Raw genomic sequence first — 8,546 nt, forward strand, 5'->3', positions numbered from 1 at the left:
TATAAAGGTGTGCAAGAATATTGACTTTGAATGAGAAGTGCTGTTTTTATGCAGTAGATTTTTTCGCCATTATGCAGACATTCACCCCTATTACGGTTGTCAACGTCAACCATCACTTCGTATCGTCGTCGACATCACGCCGTATCAACATCAATGTCACGTCAATGCATAATTGGTATTTACTAAGGCAATGTATTGATGGCGACGTGATATCGATAAAATTACGATCCCTATATTTTTGACAGCTGTTTATTTACAATTTGTATTGAGTTAATTTTTTGTTTAGTGGACAATTTGTGGATCTAAATAACTGCTGAAATCTATTAGTGCACAATTAAGCATTCCGGGCAAAATACACACAATGAATTTTTTTACGAACTTTAGTGAATATATTGTAGATGATTGGATTTCTCTTTAGTACACCATTAGCAACTCCCTACCTCCCAGAGCGTGGTGCACTAATGGAAAACTTAATCGAATTGGGGGGGGGGGGGGGGGGGGGGGGGGTTATCAAAATACCCGAATTGACCTCGGTATTAATAACCTGAAGGCGGAAATAAAAAGTCCTTGAAATTTCACAAAAACTTTTTAATGAACCACTTGAAAGCTTGCAACTGTTTTTGCAAATATTTCCTAACGCAAGTAAAATTTTTATATTCCGACTTCGGATTATTAAAATCGAGGTCAATACGTGTCTTTTGGTACTTCTGAATTTTTTGGGTGTGTTTTAGCAGTCGACCGCTACACTAGAACATTACCACAATTCTACTAAACTCACTGTTGTTGGTTATTTTGACTATTTTCTGAAATTGAATAAAAAATTAATAAATAAGAATAAAAATCATAAAAAAGCTTATTTTTTGAATTTTTAATAGTGGAATTCTTGTCGTCACCAAAAACTGTGTCGACAAACTTTGTGTCGCGTCACGTCAACACAACTTCAATATTGTTTTAGCCAATACCAAAAAAGCCTCAACACCTATCATTAGTTATCGACGTTGATAACGCCGATACCAATTCATGAGCATCGACACTAATTTTCTCACTATTGACAACCGTAATAGGGGTGATTATATACTTTTTGTTCCGCTTCCACCTATCGTTGGAGCGTATTAAAAAATAAATTAAACAATGACAAAACTTTGAAGACATTGTCAACTACACGCTGGGAAGCACACTCGAATGCGACGAATGCAGTTTACGATTCATTTGATATCATATTAGAAGCTCTAGAAATCATTGTTGTTGTTGTAGCGATAAAGGCACTCCCCGAAGGCCTTGTCGTTGGCCGGATGCAGATCCGGTACGTTCCGCTACAAAGCCAGACCATCTCGGGAACGATTTGTTATGACCACATGCGACCTTCTTGGCCATCCCGCCCTCTCACCCCCTAGATCCATGAAGAGTTCGGGGTCGCCAGAGTCTCGGCTATTAATGAAACAGGATTCGCCACAGATAGGTGAGGTTGCCAATTGAGTTTGGAGAAACAATATATTGCGTTGGCAACCTGAACGGGTTGCGCTACACAACCCCTTCTGACCCCCTAATCCGCTGGGGGAGTAAATCATTGCTGATGATGAATCACAAAATACTGCTACTCGTTATGAGGCGGGCGACGTGTATCGCGAATAAAATGCAAAAATTCGAATTTGGTTTCATGTTGATTTTATGGAACTCTAATTTGATTGCTATGCGTTCAGTGAGAAGTCATTGCAAAGTGAAAAAGCAAACGTATGGTTTTTTGTACGGATCGTTTGAATAGAGTTTAGTTTCATTCCGTGAAAAGTTCAGTGATTTCGAGGAAAAAACAGAACAATTATTACCTGGTGTAGGTTATACAGAAATCGTAAAACGTATTCGTCGTAGAAAAAACAACATAATGACGAAAATGCTCCAGAAGTAGAATTTTCGCCTCGCGATGATTTTAGGACAAAAGGTTTCCTCGAAATCATCGACAATCTTAACTGTGAAAGTATTTGAAAGTGAGACTTGCATTTCTCATCAACTTTTCTCTAAGTAATGGAGACCTCTACAGAACCTATAAATAACTTTGTTATTTTTTATTCTAGAGATTTGGAAGAATTTTTCATTGAAATGAAGCAGTTCCAAAGTTATGTGAGCTCCAGATACACAGATGCACAAAAAAAATCACAGTCATTTGTATAAGATTCTAATGGAAGATCAATTAGCCAATGTATTTCCTAACACAGAAATAGATCTTCGGATTTTTTTAATATTAATGATCACAAATTGTTCTGCCGACCGATCCTTCTCGCAATTAAAAAGAACCAAAGCTTCTGAAAGAGCTACAATAGATTTATTGAACAAAATCGATATTGATGATATAATTGATGAATTTGCCGAAAACAAATGTAGAAAACGATCGTTTAAAATGTAGATAGTAATTTTATTGATATCATTATAGTGTGACAATAAAATTTTTATGAAAGATTGTATTTTTTATCGAAAAAAGAAGGGAACGGACTCGACTTTCATTCAGTAATTTCTCTTGGTAAATTGCGAGCCTTCCCTGTTTACATACAGATTCGACCCCAGCTTGTTAAGAGGCTTAGAATATTCAATAGAATAGAATCCGAAGAATCGGAGCGTACCTCAAAAGAACTATCCATATCCGTAAAACTCCTAAAGCTTCGGGGAGTGCTTTTGCGGTTATAACCACAATGTCTCAACAAATTCATAAAACAAAGCACACAAAAAAAAAATGAGATAAATGCCAACTACAGTGGAGTGTTATAAGGTCAACGGCCAAAAGGTTAATTGAAATTAAAACCACTTCAACCGGTCACCAGATCAATTGGCCTTATGATCACTTCAAATGGTCTTAAGGTAATATTTTTTATATATATTAGAGAAAAGTTGCAAAATTTACAAACGGCATTGGTTACTAGGACATGTTCCTGAATTTCACTTCTGCATCGGCTACTTTCTCGGGCGCTGAGTATTGAACTCGAAATCTCCAAAATCCATACTTTATAATAGTGTAAAGGCAGATGGATTTAACCACTCAGCCATATGAATGCCCCGCTGCTCGCTTTACGATTTGTCTCTAATTTATTGTCTCTTTGTTGCTATTCCTTTATACACCATCAGGCACATACCAATTCTATATCGTAGCTGCGCTCACAAAAAACAGTTGTGTGTTTTTCAGTAACTTTTCAGGAGATCAAAAGAAACTTATTTCTGGTGTCCATGTGCAAAATTTTGCAAATGTCGTATTTTTTAAATATTTTATGGAAAGTACGTTATTGATGTGAGAAGAAAAAAATCATGTTTTTTAACCCATTACGACGTGATAAATATTTGCGCCGTTTTATAGCACATAGCTGCTTTCAAACATGATTCAAATTTGCTTTTGGCGGTAAGGAAATGCATGCAATATCTGCCGTTATTCCTCATAATGCTTACGGAGATTACCCCTTGAGCCCCTGCGAGGTGTAGCTTCATCAATCAGATGCCTGTTGGGATGCCCAGGTTTCTGGGTATTCAACAGAAACTGTTTGTTTAGCATTTTATTTCTCTCCCTAATGGGGAGTACTCTCGCCTCATTGTATATGTGGTGTTCTGGGGACGTAAGAAAACAGCCGTTCTGAGGGCAGTATTTTGGCAGGCCTGTATTTTCTTCCAGTGAGTAACCTTTAGGCTTGGCGACCATATCGGGGACGCGTAGCATGCAACCGGCTGGCCAATTGCTTTGTAAGTAGTAATGAGCGTTCCTTTGTCTTTACCCCAAGTGCTGCCGGAAAGAGATTTGAGGATTTTATTACGGCTCTGGATTTTTGGTACAATCTGAAATGTGGATCCTGATCGAACGTCACACTCAAGATTTTAGGGTGTAAGACAGTAGGTAGCGTAATGCCGATGTCGGGATCAAATAGATTATATCAAATAGATTATATTGCACTGTAATAAACGCGAGATGCCTGCATTTCTGCTCTCGCGATCTTTTCTGTCGACGTTATGTCCAGAGCAGGTCTGTAGAGCAGATCTTGCTATGTGTTTGGTCTCTTGGATCGCTGCAATGCGGATGTTATGCCGCTTCATGGAATCAACTATATCCGTGATCTTCCCAGTTAACCCATAACAGTTTAATTGCAGAATTCTGAAGTGCAACGGGGGAGACGTCATCACCCTGGGGGTAAGTGATAGGTGACTACGTCTGAGTTGAGGGAGGCCAGGACGCAATTGCTGTTGTGGCCCTGGGACTAGACATCCCTGGGTAAGCATTTGAGTACCCGGTGTAGTTGGGTTTGCGGCCTGGCAGTATGGCGCGATGAAACCCGTCGGGGGGCTGCCCTCGATGAGACCAGAACATCTAGGAAAGTGGCATCGTCCAAGGCAGGAGCTGCATTGGGCAGGTGTTGCAAACATATATATTCTGTGCTGGCAAACGGTGCAAAAGGTGGTAGGGACTTAAGAATCTGTTTCTCTGACCTACTCGAGTGATAGTGCCGGAAAGAGGGGAGAAGAAGACGGGGGCATTGAGGGGCAGACTACGGGACGCCCTTGGGCGTAAACAGCAAGGAGCCACAAAAATGGATAAAAGTTACGAGGACTTCGGGTTTTGGGCTCTAGTCCAGAACACCCTGGCAACCATCTCTTGCACGTGACACACTGACAAGACTGTGGCTGTCCTAAAAAGATTATTTTCCGGCAAACGCAGCAAAACCATTTCTCTGGACCGGGGTCAGGTATAGGTCCTGGATCGGGTTCGATACCCTCCCGGGCCAGAAGAATATTGCGTAGTCACGCTGCAAGGATCTTCTGGGAGGATGACAATTTGTGGGAGAAATCAAAGCACTTTCGCCAGCGATAAAAAAAAAAATAAGCTAGTAAGTACATAACCGTTTTTCAGAGTACTTCTAGTACTGTGAGCACATAGCTGTTTTCGATAGAGAGATATAAAAACAAGTAACGAAGGCTAAGTTCGGGTGTAACCGAACATTACATACTCAGTTGAGAGCTATGGAGACAAAATAAGGGAAAATCACCATGTAGGGAAATGAACCTAGGGTAAGCCTGGAATGTGTATGTATGACATATGTATCAAATGGAAGGTATTAAGGAGTATTTTAAGAGGGAGTGGGCCATAGTTCTATAGGTGGACGCCATTTAGGGATATCGCCATAAAGGTGGACCAGGGCTGACTCTAGAATTTGTTTGTACTATATGGGTATCAAATGAAAGGTGTTAATGAGTATTTTAAAAGGAAGTGGGCCTTAGTTCTATAGGTGGACGCCTTTTCGAAATATCGCCATAAAGGTGGACCAGGGGTGACTCTAGAATTTGTTTGTACGATATGGGTATCAAATGAAAGGTGTTAATGAGTATTTTAAAAGGGAGTGGGCCTTAGTTCTATAGGTGGACGCCTTTTCGAGATATCGCCATAAAGGTGGACCAGGGGTGACTCTAGAATTTCTTTGTACGATATGGGTATCAAATGAAAGGTGTTAATGAGTATTTTAAAAGGGATTGGACATTGGTTCAATGGGCGGACGCCTTTTCGAGATATCGCCATGAAGGTGGACCAGGGGTGACTCTAGAATTTGTTTTTTAAGTTATGGCGATCCTGCTAGACTAGATTTGAAATTGGCAAAACTGCTAAAAAATCTAATTGGAGGAAGATCCTGCCAGTTCGATCCTTAAGCATAAAGTTGCTGATCAAGAAACGCTAAAAAGGTCTTACTGGAAGAGATTCTGCCAAGTTTCTTTTTATTATTTTAAAAAGTATGAAAAGTAATGGCAACAAACTGGTTCGAAGCTAGAGTATATTCCATTCTATAACTGGTATAAACAAATTCAACAAAAGCATTGGAAACCAGAAGAGATTTGATGAACTATCAACAACCAGAAGAGATTTGATGGGCATTCAACAAAATAGCAGCAACAGCAATTGGCAGCATAAAAGAAGTGGAATGCAAAATTGACCAATCCACTGGCAACAAAAAGGAAAGCAGTTAGCAGCATAGAGAAGTGGAGTAAAAAATTGACCATTAGACCTGCAGCAAAAGAAAGAAGATTCAAGAACTACTGGCGGTTGTTAGCTATAAATAAGCATATTTAAGATTAGAATCAATTGAGCGGCCTCAGGGACGCTAAACTATGAGCATACAGTTTATCTGAAAAAGTAATTCCAAATATTATTGATTTTATCCATAGTTCTGGGCTTATGCCGAAATCTTATACTGGCGGAATGCATCAGATTCCGCTCAGCATGATTTCGGAATGCAGTGGATTCCAATCTCCCTGTTGGAATGCAACAAGATTCCAATCAGCATGTCATGGGAATACGGCAGTGCTAAGAGTAGTGTAATGAGGATACGCCATCACAAGGCATAAACAAGTAACATGACCTGTGTTGTTGGAATGCACCGGATTCCAATCAGCTCGATGCCTGACCCATAAGATTATACTTCCGGACTGCATACGATTCCGGTCAGTGACTCATGAAAAAGCATGTTTTTTACGTTGTTGGAATGCACCAGATTCCAATCAACACAGTACTGTCTTGTTCCTTCTTAATGATACATGTTGATAAATGTTCCACCATCCTTAAGTGAGATAGTTCCTGTTTTTTATCGAAGGAATAAAATGCCGGCAAATTAAATTAGCTTGCATCTCTTAAATTAGATAGGCAAGTATTGCATTACGTATAGTGGCAAAAGTACATTCAAGACTGATGCAGCTATACAAGTCATTGTAGTGCGCGCACCAGATAAGAAGAGGATTATTTTTAGCAAAGTTTCGTCGACAAAGGGGTAAATAGAAAGGAACGTAGTGTCTGGATACTCTAGGGGGAACCGCAAAAAACAAGCGGCTGAGGAGGTCCGCGGAATCAATTTCTCCAATAATGAGCTTATGGATGAACAATACCCCCAGTAATATTCTCCGATTTTCCAGAGTGGGTAAGTTAATAAGAAGAAATTTATCTAGCCTACACATACATATTTACACTAAAACTAATAAATTGCATTCTTAACATTTACATATTGAGTCAGCATATTAGTTCGATCTATTTTTACAAATTGTAACTGTGGATAATTTGGTAGGCGTTTTGACGAGTTGTCATTGACACGCGTCACGCCATTAACGGGCTCGTCAATACGCCAGTGGAGTTGTAACTAGATACAAGTCTTTCCGTCGGCATTAGTGAGTGATATTGAACTCCCGCTGTGTAGGGGTAAACGAAATGTATTTAGGTCAACATTGTAATGTGCACACAATATGGGTGGTCTGTATAGACAGCACGTTGGCATATTAGGGTATTACTTACTTACTTACTTAATTGGCGCTTAACCGTCTAAACGGTTATGGCCGTCCAACAAAGCGCGCCAGTCGCTCCTTCGTTCCGCCAACCGGCGGCAATTGGTCACACCAAGGGAGTTTAAATCATTTTCCACCTGGTCCTTCCAACGGAGTGGGGGCCGCCCTCTACCTCTGCTTCCATAGGCGGGTTCCGATAGAAACACTTTCTTGGCCGGATCATCATCTTTCATTCGCATAACATGGCCTAGCCAGCTCAGCCGCTGCGTTTTAATTCGCTGGACTATGTTGATGTCTGCGTATAGCTTGTACAGCTCATCATTAAATCTTCTTCGGTACTCGCCATCGCCAACGCGTAGAGGTCCATAAATCTTTCGAAAAACTTTTCTCTCGAACACTCCCAAAGCCGCTTCATAGCAGGATGAGGATATGGGAAACAAAGAGTCTGTTTACATTATTTTCTGTTTGCATTTGTTTCAAAAATGCTGATTTTGTTATTTACATCTTTTTTCGTATATTTACTGTGGTGAGTAATGTTACATGTTTTGTACAGCCGACCTTTAAGAGCGTCGACTCACATAAAAATCGGCTTGTGTTTACAAATTAACGTTTGTGAATTAATGGTAACTGGATACCAATATGAATTTAAAAAATTTTTTTTTGTGTTTGTTTTCTCATTTATATTTTCATATTTGTTGTGGGCTGACTATTGAATGACGAGTAAAGTGGAATGCTATTGTTGAAACTGTTTTTTTTTTGTTAAATTATTGTGAGTCATTAGCATATTTTTTATATAGGGTAAGCTTATTCTTATGGACTATTATTTCCTTATTTTGTAGGTAGGTTAAAGTAAAAATATTTCCTATTGTTATTTTCTACTCAATTCGGGGTTTGAGGTAAATATATTTTCTATTACTATTTTCTATTCTATTGTGGATTTAGAATAAAAGATATTTTCCTATTAGTATTTCCTATTCTAACGGTGGCTAAAGTAAAAACATTTTTCCTATTATATAAAATTATGATCTCTTGAATTGTGAGGTTTTCTTAAATGAGACCCGGGCTAGTAAATTTATAATTATTTATTTAATGTGATATTTCTACTAACTAAAGATGAATTATTTTTGTATTAACCATTTTAATTAAACAACGATTTTCATTGTTTATAGAGTTCTACTAACCTAAGGGCATATAAACTAAGGAATCTGTAATTATTATTCGAAAAATTTAAGAGTTGTGATTAATGGAAGAGCGAAGTAGTTATG

The sequence above is a fragment of the Eurosta solidaginis genome, chromosome 2 (genome assembly GCF_040869045.1).
Source record: "Eurosta solidaginis isolate ZX-2024a chromosome 2, ASM4086904v1, whole genome shotgun sequence".
In the NCBI taxonomy this organism is placed as follows: domain Eukaryota; kingdom Metazoa; phylum Arthropoda; class Insecta; order Diptera; family Tephritidae; genus Eurosta; species Eurosta solidaginis.